Source organism: Macaca thibetana, chromosome 6, assembly GCF_024542745.1.
Source record: "Macaca thibetana thibetana isolate TM-01 chromosome 6, ASM2454274v1, whole genome shotgun sequence".
In the NCBI taxonomy this organism is placed as follows: domain Eukaryota; kingdom Metazoa; phylum Chordata; class Mammalia; order Primates; family Cercopithecidae; genus Macaca; species Macaca thibetana.
This window is the reverse complement of record NC_065583.1, coordinates 165,962,681-165,980,323: the sequence shown is the minus strand read 5'-3', so window position 1 is coordinate 165,980,323 and position 17,643 is coordinate 165,962,681. Positions and strand designations below refer to the sequence as shown.

General features: G+C 43.2%; 1 protein-coding gene across 3 annotated transcripts in view; it reads right to left on the bottom strand.

Annotated features, from left to right (window-relative positions):
- DAP (death associated protein) overlaps positions 1-17,643 on the bottom strand; it is an 840,643-nt gene that overhangs the window by 77,605 nt on the left and 745,395 nt on the right. The gene's annotated exons all lie outside the window — the stretch shown is intronic.

The window sequence follows — 17,643 nt, the reverse complement described above, 5'->3', positions numbered from 1 at the left end:
GGACATTCCCCTCTATTGAGTCCAGGTGTTTAGATAACTCTCAACCAATTGCCTATCAGAAAACCTTTAAATGTACCTATGACCCGGGTGTCCCCACTTCACATTTTACCTCCTAAAGAGGCAACCTACATCTTATGTATTGATTGATGTCTCATGTCTCCCTCAAATGTATAAAACCAAGCTGTTACCTGGCCACCCTGGGCACATGTCATCAGAACCTCCTGAGGGTGTGTCACTGCACATCCTCAACCTTGGCAAAACAAACTTCCTAAGTTGAGACCAGTCTCAGACACTTTTGGTTTTCACCATCATCTTCCTGTTGCCGTGGCTGATGCCTGGCTCTTGTGTCTTGGATCGTGTTGTTCCCGCCTGCCCCAGTGCTTTGCAACTGCTGTTAACTTCCACGCTGCCCTTGCTGGATTCGCATTCAGACAGGATTAATCTCTCTAGCGAAGGAAACACAACCCCTCTCTTGACTGTACTTTTCCCTTTGACAACAAAACTGTTCAAGGAGGTTGAGCTCATCTCTTGTCACTCCCTCCAGTCCAGTTTGTCTGGTTTTCATCAAGCTCTGCAGCGCTGTCCTCAACCATGGGAGGTCCTTTTGTGGAAGTCACTTACAACTTCTGTGCTGCCAGATCCAACTGTCATTTTCCACTTTCATTCTACTTGAGCTCTTAGTGGCACTTGATGTAGCTGGCCATCGCCCTCCTCTTTTGCTCGTCCAGAGGTGCCACATCACTGCCTTACCCTCCAGTTCTCTGGCCACCCTGGCTGCTCACTCTGTCAGCTTGGCGGTTCGCCCTCTTCTAGATTTATAAACATTTGAGTATCCCACGGCTTACTTGGCCTTCTTCTGTATCCAGACTTCCCATAGATAGTCACATGGAGCCTCGTGTGGACAACTATCATGCAGATGCTTACGGGTGACAAGTCTGCAACCCCATTTATTTCTGCCCCTGCACTGAGCTCCAGACTCACCACCATCACCACCTGCAGATGCTTACCGGTGCCAAAACTGCAACCTCATTTCTCTCTTTCTGCCCCTCCACTGAACTCCAGACTCACCACCACCACCTTGGCTTCTCTATTTGTTGTCTAACTCAGTGCTGCGCAACTCTTTGTGCATCAGGGCACACGTGGAAATGCACATAGCATACACTGGTCTTGCATTCCCCACTCCATACACACATTTCAACACCACTAATAGGATAATCGTTGGCCAGGCTGCAGTCATGACATGCTTCTCATTGTCTTGTATTCACATCCAAACTTGCAAGTGGGTGCCAGCAGTTTGGAAGAGAATCCTGAAGTTAATACTGGGGTCCTCTTTAAAGAGATACCGCGTCACTCACATTCTTGAAGGTTTAAGGGTACCTAACCGATTAATTTCATGAGTAGTTTCCTTTTTATGTATGTGCAAAGGTGCTATATAATTAAAAACTCATGCCTTATGTTTTAAGCCTAAAGAACCATTTCTTGGAAGTATAAAATGAAAATTTTAAGTTGAAAGAGCACATGGTGGTATCCTTTAATTGGTAGTGTTTTTACCCTTAGTGGCACCTAAAACAAAGTTGCATGTTATGAGCGACAGCATCTTAGACTCAAATGCTAATGATAAGGAACCCTGGGGGGTGGGGGTGGGGAAGCCTTCGCAGGAAGGAGCAGAGCTCCAGAGGGGCCCTGGTGGCCCCTGGACTGCCCTGAGGTCTGACAGGTTGTGTATCTTTGGCTGTGACCTGTTCTCCAGGGTTGTACTGATTGGGAAACTCTGGTGGTGTTACAGTAGGTAGCTAGTCGGCCTGAGCAGGGCAGGAGAGGACTCTTCCCCACAACCCACACCGCTACAAATGTTGTGTGACCATCAGGTGATGGTCAAGAAGTTGTTACACCATTTCTCTAAAATAATAATTGGTTGCAGTCAGCGCCAGGGAAAGGCAGTCGCCCAGGAGATAGAAAAAACCTGAAAGTGGTGATCAACAGCTTCCTGATAAGATCTCTTTGCCACACATCAAGAGGCAAAATGGCAGAGTTAAACTGGTATATGACCTTCTAGGAACATTGGGCTGGTAAGGGAAGATTTCCTCAAGTGAGCGTGTGTACACCTCCAATAAATACACGGCCCCTGCTCACTTTCCAAGCGCTGGCAAGTCACTATGCATGTGGTCAGCCCACCCCAAGGGAAGAATCAGGGGACAAGGGACGCAAGACCCCAGAAGTATGCCAATGTATAAAACCCTAAGTCAAAGATCAAACCATGCACCCGATCTCTAAAGTTACCTGCTTGGCCATCTTCCAAGTGTACTTTCCTTTTGTTCCAGATATAAAGCTTTTTAATAAACGTTTCTTCTTCAAAGCTTGCCTCAGTCTCTCTTTCTGCTTTATACCCCTCAGTTGAATTCTTCTGAAGAGGCAAGAATTGAGGTTGCTGCAGACCCATACAGATTCATTGCCACTAACGTATTGTATTTGGGTGCTATGTGATTCAGGTACAGTCTGCTCCTGACAGTGTGACAGCCAAGTTAATTTCACGTGTTCAAAGAACTCCTGATTCTCCCACCTACCAGCAAATAGCTTCTTCTCTAGAATACAATCCAAGCTACTCATTACAGTGTGGAATAATCTGTCTACTCAACAGCATTTCTAATGAAGGAAATACTGTTAAGAAGGTAGTGAACTTCACAGACAAAAAAAAAAAAAAGACATTTATTTTTCAGCTTCCCTTGTAGCTAGGGGTGGCCAAGTGACACCGTTCTGACCATGGAAATCTGCTGAGGGGTTTTGGAGGAAATTTGCATTCTTAATATGGGGACACCCCTTCCTTCTGATGACTTCATCGTTTGTACCACCTTGAATTCAGACAGAGAGCCAAAGGTAGAACAATCATATTGCAACTGTGAGGCCATCAAAGGCATGAAAATCACATGCTAAAGGTAACAGAGCAGAAAGGTCAAAGGCATGTGGGAATCTGAGGGTCCATGGAGGCTCTTCAGAGCTGTGGACTCCTCCTCTAGACTCTTTTGTTGTGTGGGAAACAAATTTCTATTAAATGAAGTCCTTGTGGTTGGTGTCTTCATGGGCAGCCAAATGCAACCCCTAGCACACATGGCGTACCAGACCCTGCATGACAGGTGTCCTACCCAACTGTGAGCTCATCCCTCTTGGCTCCTCTGGCCACACTGGCCTTTCTGAGGTTCCTCTAGCAGGACAAGCCAATTCTTCCCCTTGGGCCTTTGCATTAGCCACTCCCACTGAGACAGCCAAGCATAAAGGGGTCCCCAGAGAAACTCTGACTACCTGCACACCGGAAGAATGGGGTAGAGTCACAGAAATTTATGCCCTTTGCAGAGGAGAGGAGCCTGATGTCTTCTGTTCCCGGGTGGAACCTGGGATTCAATCTGTGAGATGGGAAACCGGCTAGCAGGACTCTTGCTGAGAGTCCCTGTTTCCCTTTTTTCCTTTTTGCCTAATAAACTCCATTTTCCTCACCCTTCCAAGTGTCTAGGAGCCTCATCTTTCATGGTTATGTGACAAGGACCCTGTTTTTAGCTAGGCTAAGGAGAAAGTCCCACAACACCACTGCCGAGAACCGTCTCTTCCAGATCCTCACGTGGTTAACTCCTTCTCATTCTGGAATCAGCTTTTCAAGGGGCCTGCTTTGACCATCAGATGTGAAGAATCTGGGCACTCAACTCATACCTCTCTGTCTTCCTGTCTTTATAGCACTCCATCCTCATCTGAAATTCCTCATTTATCTGTCTGCTGGCTTATTGTTTTTCTCCACTGACTAGAATGTCAGCTCCATGAGGGGAGAAACCTAATCCATCTTGCCCACTAGGTATTCCCAGCACCTAAAACCATCGTGGGCACAGAAGAAGCATTCAACAGATATTTTCTCCATGTAATTCTAGAACATAGATACATTTAATTTCTCACAACTGCTACCTAAATGAAGAGTAGCGAATGATGACTAAACAGAGAATGAAAAATATATGTAGCATGTAGATGGCACATGGCCACTAATCTTTTCTGACATTTGCTTTATCTTGTAAATGCTTTGTGCGTATGTGTGTGCACACGTGTGTGCATGCATGCATGGGAGTGTCCAGCCCCTCCAGTCCTAGATGCTGAGAATAAATATCAGTCACCACCCACTGGTGGTGTAGATGTACTATGTAGATGTTCTATGTAGATGTACATACTCAGTAGATAGGATGAGAATTGTTGAATGAATAATCTTATTTGAATCTCACAGTAACAATAGGAGTAAGGCAGGTTAACCCATGCACCAAGGAAAACAAAAACAAACAAACAAAATGGAAAAGAGAAGGATTGTTGGACTTATGTGGGATGCAACTCTGGTGAGTGTGACCTGGGACCCAAAGCTGGATTTTCTAAGCCCTAGTTCCATTCCCTCCAGCTGTGGACTGACTTCTAAATAGAGTTTTGGGAACATTTTCTTTTCTTCTCTCAATAGGCTGTTCTCTCTCTCTCTCTCTCTCTCTCTCTCTCTCTCTCTCTCTCTCTCTCTCTTTTAGATGGGGTCTCACTCTGTCACCCAGGCTGGAGTGCAGTGGTATGATCTCGGTTCACTGCAATCTTTGCCTCCCAGGCTCAAGTGATGTCCCATCTCAGCCTCCCAAGTAGCTGGAACTACAGGCCCATGCCACCATGCCCAGTTAATTTTTTGTATTTCTGGTAGAGATGGGTTTTTGCCATGTTACCCAGGCTGGTCTTGAACTCTTGAGCTCAGATGATCCGCCTGTAAATAGGCTGTTTTCTAATCCCAAATGGTGGTGAATTCACTTATTGCGAATGCTGAAAGCACTAGAAAAAGGATTTGAAGAAACTGAAAATGCAGATTCTCTTCTCTAGGTGTGTATTTTTAGTCTGTGGCTACATCACTAAACCTTTGAGCCTCAGTTTCCTTATCTGCAAGTCAGAGATGTGAACGCTAATGCCTCTCCCAGGAAGGTTGTGAGAATGAAGGACTTTGACTAAATCTGATTATGTTTGGACAGCTCCGTGTCACCCCATTTACCCCCCACAGGATCCTGAGACACAGGGAGTTCTCTGCCCTCTTTTAGTGGAGAAACTGGATCTGTAGCTGGATTTTCTAAGCTTGGTGCAAGGATTGGTAGCTAGTGTGGCGAGATCCAAGAGAACCAGCTCTTGCTATCTTATCCGTTGTACATTTAAAAGTGTTTTGTAAGCCATAATATACTAGAGAATGTACTGTTATTACTGCAAAGGGAGTTCCTTTTTATCAGCATTCATGAAATACAAGAATAGTCCCAGTGTGTATTAAAATAATCCCACATAACAATCACTTCGATGAATATTGCTTTCTTATTCCAGGCTGGTTTCTATTTCCTGTCTTCTTGTGCTGTTGTCTGATAGATGAGAATTTTGGATTCTTATTTACTACTTTTATGGCTTGAATGTGTCCCCCAGAATTCCTGTGTTCGAAACTTAATCCCCAATGCAATGGTGTTGAGAAGCGGGGCGTTTCATAAGTGACTGGCTCGTGAGGGCTCTGTTCTCATGAATGGATTTATGCTGTTATCACAGGAGTGGGCTCCTGATAAGAGGATGAATTAAGCCCTCCTTCCTCTTCTTTCATGTGTTCTCTTGCCCTTCCACCCTCCGCCATGGGATGACACACCAAGAAGGCCTTCACCAGATGCGGGACCCTTGACCTTGGACTTCCCAGCCTCCAGAATTGTGATAAATAAATATTTGTTTTTTATAAATTATGCAGTCACCAGTATTCTGTTGTAGTAGCATAAAATGGACGAAGACAATGACCCAGGATTTCTCTGATTTCTCCTCCATTGTTAATTTTGCTCATAAGGGAAGAGCATCAGTCATTCTTGACTTTGCTTTGTAATATCCAGGATATTTCTTATTATACTATGTAGTGTAGGCTTTGAATTAATTTTAATATAATTTATTTGCATACACACATAAACATAAAATACTTGAAGAGGATATTCATATCTTAAAATCAAATAAAAATGATAGAATATATTTTACACACACATATACACACGTGTGCATGCACACACACACACACACAGTGAGGGATCTTTGGGATTTCATTGGGCCTCAACTTATCACTCATTGACACTTTCAGGCATTTTTCAAAAGTAATTCAACAGCTAATAAAGAGCATGGAGATCAATTTTAGTCACATATGAGGTTATACTTTAGTTAACAGTATTTGAAGAAAAAAAAAAAACCAGTCTGAACCTTGGCAAAATATTCCTCTTATCTTTATTTAAAAGTTAGAAAATAGAAACTGCAAAAAAAGATGACAGTAATACAACCATGAATATTGACTTTCTAGGCAATTTCAAATGCTTTGTAAGTTATTTATTAAAAAAATGTGTTTTAGCAGAGAAATGGGGAGTGGTAAGGATAATTTTATGTCTAGCTCTTGCATTGAGTCATTATTTGACCTGTGCAAGCTACTTACACATTCTGTAATTACATTTCCATATTGGAGGCCACAACACCTATCTTACTTGAGGATTCAAATAGTTATTCAATATTATGTCTTAGCATTTATCTTCTTGTATAACATTTTTTTAGAAAGGTATATGAATTGCTCTAAGTCTAAAAGATAAACATGACAAACATCAAGAATAAAGAGGCTTTCAGCAAGATAAAATAATCTCAAAGGAGCTTGAAATTTGAAATTGAAGAACAACATTTTTTTACCTTTAAAAAAAAAAAAAGAAACGATACAGAATTTGGTGGTACTAGGACATTGATTTACTCTGTTACTCTTAAAAATGCATAAAAACCTTTCAAAAGGCTCTTCAGGTGTGAGAATGTCATATTAAGTGAGACAACAAATATCAGAAGTGTGGTGAGGGGGGTCACCTCTACCAGGACCATGGGGCTCTGCTCAGACTTTTCATGTGGGATCAGTTGAGGAAGTACAATCTATAAATGACAGAGCTTCTAGGTCTGGAGACCTAGGTTTGAGCCCTAGCCTGACCACACATCGCATGTGTTACCTTGGGAAAACTGCACCCTCTCAGAGTCTCAGCACCTTTCCCTTAAGACAGGCACAATAGTGCACCCCTCTGGAAGGCATATAAGAAGTACGTGTGATGGCCTGTTGAGAATGCTTTGTAAACTTTAAAGAACTAAACCCAGATCTAAAAGCACATAACTTGTTGTTAGAGATTTTAGAGAAACAGCAAAGTAGACATATATTACAAAGCAGAACATGGTGAATGTTCTAGAACAATCAGAGATTCCCACTTGTTTGTGGAAGACAATGGGCAGGTCTCATGGATAGGGAGTGTGGACGGCAGCCTTCCAGCTGACAGGCAGCAGGAGGTGGGCCTTCACAGGGAGGACTAGAGAAGACAAGAGGGACAGTGGCCCACGGTTTCTAAATCCCAATTCTTCCAGGCTGACTTGCAGGCAGGCTGTGTGTAGAAAGGCAATAGAAGGTCTGGAAGTGCCACCTTAAGACTGGCAGACAGAAGGCAGCCTTTGCTTCTGCGGTCTGTTGCCATAGCCATTTGTGTAGGCCCTGAAAAACCCCACTATATACTGGAGAAAGAATGAGAGTGAAAAACAGCAAAGAACATTTTAGTATTATCATAAACAGTTTTGACCTCCTAAACACCCTGAATGCATCTAGAGAACTTCCAGGGGTCCTAGACCACACTTTGAAAACTGCTGTGCTAGTTCATTCCTTGGACACTTATTAATTTAAGATGAAGAATAAAAAAGGACTTGTACTAAGGAAACAACCTCCACCCTGTAGGCAGTGGGGATGTCAGCCCTGCAATAGGCAGGGGCTGCAAGGTGAGTGGGCGTCACCCCTGCAGTGGCCTGCTCAGCGGGTGGGCTCTCGGCTCCCCTCTTCTAGGCACACTCACAGGTGCAGGGCTAACCCCTTCAGACGGGAAGAATGCATGGGTTTTGTCCTCCCCAGGGACAGCAGCAGCCCCCATTGTCTGGGAACCACTCAGCCCTTGTGCTGTACTATATGCCTCCTAAATGTAGTTTTGGCAATCTCAAGAGTTTTGATAGCATTAGTGACACCATTTTTTAGAAAGGCTGTTTTCACAGGCTTTGAAGTGAAGAAGGTCTCGAAGAAGAGGCTGTTGGCCTGAGTTATTTTTTCCTCCAAAGGAGCATGTTGTATCTTCTGTCACTGGCCATGTGGATGTTTTGACTACATTCAAGAAAGAATTAATTTTTATGAATACGTTTTTTAAAAAATACAAAAATAATACACTTTGGAAAATCTAAATAACAGATTAACGTCCAAAGGAAAAAGCAAGTCACCACTTATCAGCAATCCTACCAGCACGTAAAGTTGACCACTTGTAACATTCTGTTGTACGTTCCTCCAGGCTTCCAGACAAAGACAGACAAGGATTCTTTTTAGCTATCTTGTTTTGTAAATTGTCCCTTAATTTGTGTTTGATGTTTTTCTCATAGTTAAAAACAGGAGTTACAGGTTTTTGGAAGGAAGACCATAGCGACCTTTTTTTTTTTTTTTTTAAATCACATTATGTTAAGGGTACATGTTATTAACATGTCTAATCACTGAAGATGTCAACCTGATCACCTCATGATAGAAAGGGTTTTTAAGCATGGCCACTTTATTAGATTTAAGTTAATTTATTGGTGAGTTCAGCTCTATAATAGGACTAAATATGAACATGGGCTAAATTCTTTGTATCATACCTTAAAGTTCCCCAATAATTGTTGAGTCTATACTAACAAACCTATGCCTGGGCATGAGTCTGGAAGATACCCCTGGGCTCTTGCCATCTCAGCTTTATTGACTCTCACTGTTGTAGGGTTAGAGATGGCAAGTAATTTCCTTAAAAAAATTTAGAGCCTTTTTTTTCCTGCTGAAATTACTTGATTTTCTTTTTAGACCATCTTCCTTCTCAGCAAGTGATTTCCTATAATTGATTAATTATTCCATTCAGGGTGAAGTATGTGTGTGTGACTTTGTAGGCTTGAGAGGGTTGTAAATAATGACTTCTGTTGGATCCTAGTCCTCAGTATGTTTGCAGAAAAGCCCGCTTTGTTCTTGCTCAATTTTAGAAAAGGTCCAAGCTTGGGAAATACGATTGCTATTAATCCAGATAAGAACAAATCCCAAAGCCATCCTTCAGGTTTGGAGGGACCCTCTGGGGCACCATCCACAAGCTTTTCTCTGACACAAATTAATAAAATGCCTTTGACCATGGAAAAAATAAAAGAAAATATACAATTTCAGTAGCTCACTGGAGACTTACAACATGACTATTCATGGCCTTAACAAAGAACCACAGGGCATTTGGGTAAAGAAAAGCTACACTTAGCATTCCAGGCAAGGTTGTGGCAAAGGTATAGCTTGACATGACATCCCTCAGCACAAATATTGGGGAATAACATGCTGGGTCAGGCTTAGTTTGGGTTTGGCTTATTTATTGTTCCTCTGTCCCTTAAGAATGTTGTTATTCTCCTTTTCTTTTCCCTTCTCTTTTTGTTTCAGAAGGAGAAACCAACTCCAAGTTCTTGTTGGAATATTTACAGGGTACTGGAGGGGCTCACAGAATTAAGGAGAGGACTCTGGCAGCCTCAGAAAGAAAGAAAACTAGGGAAGTTCTGGAAACACCAATAAACGACCTCTCCTAGGACACTGCCGGTGGATGACTCAATGTGATGGTTCATTTCATGTGTCAGCTTGGATGGGCTATGGGGCACAGGTATTGGGTCAAACATTATTCTAGATGTATCTGTGAAGCTCTTTTTTAGATGAGATAGACACTGAAATTGGTGAACTTTGAGTAAAGCAGAGCACTCGCTATAGTGTGGGTGAGCCTCGTCCAATTAGGTGAAGAACTTAGTAGAAAAAAGACTGAATGTAGGCGCCCCAATCTCAGGAACCAACTCCTTAAAATAAATCTCTTTGTCTCTCTCTCTCTCTCTCTCTCTCTCTCTCTCACACACACACACACAGACACACACACACAGACACACACACACAGACACACACGCACACAGACACACACACACGGACCGACACACACACACACACACGGACACACACAGACACACACACAGACACACAGACACACACACAGACACACACACACACAGACACACAGACACACACATACACACACACACAGACACACACACACAGACACACACACACAGACAGACACACACACACACACACACACACACACACACACACACAATTGGTTCTGTTTCTCTGGAGCACCCTGACTGACATGCTCAGCTATGACTTTCCTCTCTTCTGGATCTCCATTCCAGACCTGGTGCAGAGAGCATGCAACATTCTTGGGCCTGAACCGACTGTGATTCAGGTGCTATGCTGTACATGACCTTCCTGGGTGTAAGCTGAAGTGGAGAGAACTTTTACGACTTAGTGAGCTAACCAAGTAGCCCTGTCACATTTGACTAGCCTCTGTTATCTATCATAAGTTACTGATCTTCCTGCCAAGTTTTTCTGAAATTTGATTTCAAGAGATGAGGGCACTCCTATTATCCAGTGTTTTACCCCAGAGCCTATCTTTACCCATTGGGAATGTAACCCCTTAACCTCATACCTTGTGTAACTCCAAGTTGTAAAACACATTTAAGATAATTGCATCTGTTCCTAAACCTCCCCCTTGTAGGGAATAGTGTTCATAAATTGTGCCTATTGTTAAAGACTTCAGCTGCAAAATGACCTCGTACTAATTTAGTTCATCATCACAGATTATATCTTATATAAATTCTCTTGCTAATCTGATTTTCAGACCTCAGTTCTAGTTTTTCTCCTTTCTAACTTGCAAACTGCACATAAAAAGCAGAGCCTCTAATGGCTTTTTCTCTATTATGGTGGTAAGAACACTTAATGAGACATCTACCCTCTTAACAAATCTTTAAGTGAATAATACTGTATTGCTAACTACAGGCACGGCTCTGTGTAGCAGATCTCTAGAATGTATTCGTCTTGCAAACTGTGAAATATACCAAGAGATACGTCTTCCCCTCTCCCAGCCTTTGGTACCACCATTTTACTCTGTTTCTATGAGTTTGACTGTTTTGGCTTGCTCATGTAAGTGGGGTCTTGCAGTGTTTGGCCCAATAGTTTTCCATTGTGCACAGATGTCACATTTTCTTTATTCATCTGTCGATGGACACTTAGGTTGCTTCTGTTCTAACAAATTCATTAAAACAGGAAGTTTTGCTTTCCATCTCCTTTCCCCCTCAACTCCTACCTACCTTGCTGGCCTTTCTGATACTAAAGTCTGCCTGTCTCATGGAGCCAGCTCTTTCCATCAACAGCCCTAGGCTCTCTGCTTTGTTTGATCTCAGTTCCCTGGTGTTTGTTTCCACTTCCAACTTTCACTTAGGTGTCTGGAGAGCTGAGTGGTCCTTGAGGGTCCAAACAGCAAAGTACAGGAACTGAGAGACTCAAAGGAAGTCTGTCCTTATCATCAGCCCAAGTGTGGTGGTCTTGGTAGACATCCGCTGACCCTGAGCCTCCCTCCTGGTCTCTTTTCTGTTCCTACGGTCCCAGGGCTGTAGTGATGGAGAGGAGGGAGGCACAGTTGGCCACCAGGCTCTGAAGGTAAACCTAGAAATCTAAAGGCCAGGAACGGATTTGTTGATTTCATACTTTCTTTTATTCAACAAAATATTTTTGAGCACCTTCCTTTTTCCAGGCACCTTTCTATAAAGTGAAGATCAAGTTTCAGCTCTCTCAGAGCTTATACTCTAGTCCATTGGAGGCCGACACAGTACATGGTGACAAGTGACAGAGGTAGGCTTCTGGTATTCTCCTCTAAAACAGACTGAAATTCTGAATAATGATCCAGTTTCTAAAGCTTTCTGATATTAATATAATGTGTTGTTTCTGGACAGTTCCTTGGAACACATTTTAAAAGATAAAAGTCAGGTGCCATGGCATTCATGCTTTATGTTATGTGCAGGCAAGATCTTTCAGGAAGAAATTTGGGGTAGGGAGAGGCTGGCTTGCAACACTTTATCCCTTTCAGTTATTCATGCCAGAGAGATGCGGCAAGTCTTCTGAAGATAGTCCTTCATTCTCTCTCGCAGGTGTCAGTAAACTGTGGCTAAAGGACATGTCCAGTCCACGCCTATTTTTGTAAATAATGTTCTAATGGAACACAGCCACATCACTCACTTAAGTATGATCTGTGGCTGCTTTTGTGTTACAAGAGCAGAACTGAGTAGTTGCAATGGAGGTGGCATGGGCTGTAAAGCAGAAGTATTAATTTGACCCTCTAGAGAAAGTGTGTAGGCCCCTTCTCTAGAACAGTGGTTCTTCGTGTGGTCCTGGAGCAGTAGCATCTGCACCACTGAGAGGTTGTAAAGAGATCCAAGTTCTTACCCTACCATAGATCTACTAAATCTGAAACTCTGGGCTGGGCCCCAGCAATCTGTGTTTTCATAAGCCCTCCTGGTGTTTCGAATACATGCTAAAGCTTGAGAACTGCTGAACATCACATAATCTATAGTTTCTAGGGGACTATTGCCTACTAGGAAGTCAGAAGCCTGCTTCAGTTTTGAATTACTGGTATCTCCTTATTCTTTCACGTGATTGCTTAGAGAGTGAGTACTGTGTGTTGTGATGTATTGGGTGATGCGTTTCAAGAGAAGCTATGTGTAATGGTGCTAATGATTAAGAATTGTGCTTACAGCAGAAAGGATCATTAACTGATTTTATAACAGTTATGAGGACTAATATTTAGCTCATTGATTTATGAACATCGCATCAATGTTCCTTTTTAAAGTTAAATCTCTTTAAATTAATTTTGATCACAGTTGAGGAGAAGACATTGACTGATGGTGTTGTGTTCATGTGCTGTGATTACTAACAGCTCCCAGTGTTTTCCCAGGTGGCCATGAATGGGTCTGATTTATGGATTCCCCTGAAAGGCACGAGAAGAGCATGAATGTCATGGTGTCCTTCTTGGCTGGGGTCAGTTGTGACGCTGCCAGTGGAGGCTGCTGCCTCTTGCCCACTGTTACTCTCCTTTAAGGAGGAAAAGGCCGGCAGGCAGGGCACACACCAAGTCGAGTTTCAGTTTTGGGATATCCAAGATGCGGTGTAAGGGACAGAATGGAAGGGCAAGCCCTGGGAGCTGTCAGCCCGAGGCCTGAAATAACATACTTCTCTGCTTCCGTGAGTGGATTAGGAATGAGAAGACTTGGTCAGACTTCTTCAACCTTTCGACTTGGCTGACTCTTGTTTCTGGACATTCAGACTTAAAACATCTTCATGGGCAAGCGTCTTCCTCTACCTTGATTTCAGGTTTGGTAATTATTATTAGGAGCTTTTTCTTTCATTTATATTGCCTGTATCTCCTAAACAGATAGGATTTTCATGGGCAGCCCCATGATTATTTTTTTTTTTTTGCCATATTATCAACTCAAATAAATGTATGGTATCACTGTTCCAACTGACTAGGTAGAAATTCATCATTAGGGTGACAAAGGGAAGATTTCACATCTTACCACTCTCACCCCAGTGGTTCGACAGCTTTTTAAATGATTGTAGATGACAGGAGAAGTCACAGGTCAGGGGTCACTACTTGGATGGTGATTGCCAATACAACCTGTTAATATAATCTGCCCATATTTATGTTGAAGCATTTTATATATGTGGCACGTTATTGCTGTGTCAGAAATAATAATGTTCTAGCAGTACTGTACCATTATCACTAATTTTCATTTTATTCTCAACTAGAGTACATTTGAGTATTGTTTACTACAGGGTTGGTAAACAGCAGCCTGCAAGGCAGGTCTGACCTGGTGCCTATTCGTGTAAAGTTTTATTGGAACACAGTCATGCCCATTTCTTTACATATTATTCATGGCTGCTTTTCGGCTACAATGGCGGGGTTGAGGAGTCGTGGCAGACACATTTGGCCCCCAAAGTAAAATAAATGGACTGGCCCTTTGCAGAAGGTTTGCCAACGCCTGCTTTGCTGCATCACTTCACACACCAACAAAGGCAGCAGCTCAAGGTTAGGCATAGCATTTGTAGACACAAAATCAGATCACAAATGCCTTCCTTCACATTTTAGCTCACTTGCAGGTACTAGCAAAGAAGTGGAAACAAAGTGCTTTGTACTCAGAAAGTATTTCAGATAATGAATCACTTTATGATTTTCCATGATTTAACTCTTTCTTTTTCAATTATTTATTTATTTATTTATTTTTAAAATGGAGTCTCACTCTGACACCCAGGCTGGAGTGCGGTGGCGCGATCTCGGTTCACTGCAGCCTCCTCTTCCTGGGTTCACGCCCTTCTCCTGCCTCAGCCTCCTGAGTAGCTGGGACTACAGATGCCCACCACCACGCCCGGCTAATTTTTTTGTGTTTTTAGTAGAGACGGGGTTTCACCATGTTAGCCAGGATGGTCTCAATCTCCTGACCTCATGATCTGCCCACCTCGGCTTCCCAAAGTGCTGGGATTACATGTGTGAGCCACTGCGCCCGGCCAACTATTTTAAGGCTTCTATTCAAAACTGAAATGAACTGTTAGAAAAAATGTAATATCTGAAACATCCTTCTGAATATAGTTTTGTAAATATGTAATCACAAATGGTCACTTTTTAGTGGAACAGTAAAGGCTAGACTTGATCTAACACCAGCAACACTAAACAAGTGGGAGAAAAACAAACATTTCTCCGTGAATCCAATTGCATGAGTGTCCTTGTTCACTACAAAGAGTACTTTTCTTGATGAAAATCTTAAATAAGAACGTCCACCTTTAGAACAATTGTCATTCACTGGGAGGTGTGGAGTCAGCCTGGAGCACCTCTAAAAATAAAAAATTTATGAAATTCAGAAACGTATAAAATTCAAGCATATTCCCTTTTCCTAGCAGGCAGTAAAATGACAGCCGTGCCCAAACACGTGATTACAGTGAAGAAAGGAATAGAACGGAGGTCCCATTTGATCACTTTAGACCTGTCAGAAGATGCACGCTCTGGAAAAAGAAGCCAATGAAGAGAGCAAAAGGGCCGAGCAACCAGCATTGTTGCTGTTTGTGTCTTTGTTGATCTATCCATCCATAATCATATATTTTGAGCACCAGCTTTGCACAAGGCATCACCTTAGAGGTAAAAAAGAAAAAAAATGAAATAAAAATAAGTCTTCCTCTAGGCTTATCATAGTTCTGTGAGGTCTCGGGTCTTTGGGGAGGACAGAGAGACCCCAGCCCCAGTGTTCACATCACTTTGCCAATGCCCGCGCTTACGTGGGTATCTATCTGCAGCTCCACCATGCCCTGGAATGATTCTAAGACATGCTTCTGTGCTTCTTGCTGCAGCTCCTCCCAGTGGCCAACAGCAATGATCTGTCCCCGTCTAGGGGCTCCCATGCACCCACTCTCCACTCGCCAGCAGAGCCTAGTCTGCACCCTCACGTGGAGGGATGAACAGGAGATGGGCCTAGGCCGGGTTGGCGGAGCCTGAATCCAGCATTCTACCTTGATGAATCTCTTACTCTCTCAGCTTTCGATTCCCCCCGGGTACAGCAAGGGGCTGTGTTCAGAGATGGATGGCTCCTCCAGCTTTAACCTGTTGAGTCTGCACAAGGAGCCATCCCTTGGTTGCAACCAAGTCAGGACATAGAGTGGAGCAAGAGTTAGAGGCCCCACAGCAGGAGTGGACTCCACACCAAGATCCCCAGCTTAGCCTGGGAAGTTTGGATTTCTGTGGTTACATTTAAGACACAAAACTGATTGAAGAGACATTCACATTAGAGATTACAGAAACTAGCCAATAAACGGAAACATTGCTTCTGGCCCTTGAGTCGCACATTAGAGATTTAGCTGAGAACCTGGAACTTTGGCTTCCAATTCTGCTTCTGCCACTTGCTGGATGTAAGATTTGGGGTTACTTCACCTATTCATATCTCAGTTTCTGCAAGAGTGAAATGGGAATATGAGGGGCCTGCTTCAGTGGGCGCTTGTTTAAAGAAGCTATTATGTTTAAAGACTATAGAACAATACAGGCAAACTGTGAGCACATGTCAGGGCACAGAGAGAAGGCCAGGGCTCTGGCCCTCATCTCTAACTCTGAGTGGTAACTCAGGCTGCTGCCCCTAATGGGCTCAACAGTAGCTGCAGAGGCCTGACAAAACCCAAGAGCTATCACAAAGGCTCAGGTCCTGGAGATCAGTCTAGGTTTTCACTGGTGAGAAGGGAGAGGCCCTTCAGAAGATCCTAGAGAAGCCCCCAGACTCTGACATCCATGGCCAGTCTACAAACTCTCTACCACTGCTGGGCAAACAGGCAGCAATGGCTCTCCCTCCTTCCTCATTCCCACAAGCTTCCCAGTCCAGGCATCTTTTTTTCTTTAAAGATTCCCAAATGTGAATTTGAAAGGTAAGGAAGGAGAGGCAGACAAGAGAAGGGAAAAGATGTGGTAGGAGTTGCCCCTGATTCTCACGTTCTTCTAGAAAGAACCATTCCTCAGGTTTCCACTATATGCAAGGCTCTGAGCAGCTGATTGCCCAGGCTAGTGAATGCCTAGCTCTGTTCTGATGGGCTGAGGAGGAAGGGAAAGATGTGTTAGGCAGAAAGAAAAAATGTGTGGCAGAGGACAGAGGCTGCTTCAGACAATTGCTTGCAGGAGCTACAGGGCATGCATGCACACACACATGCACACATGTAGGTATACATGCACACATATAGGTACACACATGCACACACATGGGCACACAGAGGCATACACCTGCACACATGCATGCACACAGTCACATGCCTGAATCCACACATAAACACAGGCACACACACAGGCCTTCCACATAAATACACACACAGGTATACACACACTCAGGCAGAGCTACTTACAGCTGCATGGTGGCAGGCAGAGGCAGTGACAGTAGGAATGCTCAGCTTACTTATCTGCTGGTAAAGACCCAGATCAATTTCCTGGATGGTGACTTTCTGTCCAACACTAGTCCTCTGTCTTCTAGGGTTTGAGGCATTGAGAATTGACTGCCAGGGGCGCTGGGGGTCTGTAATTGTTTAGCAATTGGCTCTCTGGGGGTCAGGGATACGGGGGAGAGCCCTGATTTGTAGAGTTTGCCAATTTCTGTGGTGTAAACACTCCACTCATAAATGATTTTGGGCTACCAAAATGATGTCACTGAAAACAGTGTTGGTAAGAGGCACTAGTAGTCAGCTCTTGTAAACAATACAGCTGGCGTAGGTACTAAGGAATCACAAGTTGGGTAAAGTGAAGGAATGGTTTTCCATATCAAAGACCACCATAATACCAAACACCAACAAGAAACAGAACTGACACACCATCTCATCTACTAGCCAAAATCTACTGGTTCAATTGATAATATGTGCTCCAGTCAACTAAAACAATGGAGAAATCTTATAAAGAAAACACCCGCTTTTGATTTATGACACAATGTATAGTTAACAAATGTAGAATTTTTTCCCGTCCAGAAATTGGCAAAATGATAAATATTACTGTATAAGCTCCAGGAGACATCTACTCTGATGAGATTTTCAGTTGTTTTGTTTTGGTTTTGTTTATAATAATTTTGAACAGCTTTATATCACACTGAGTTAGGGGAAAGGAAAATTTACTAGAAATGCACCCA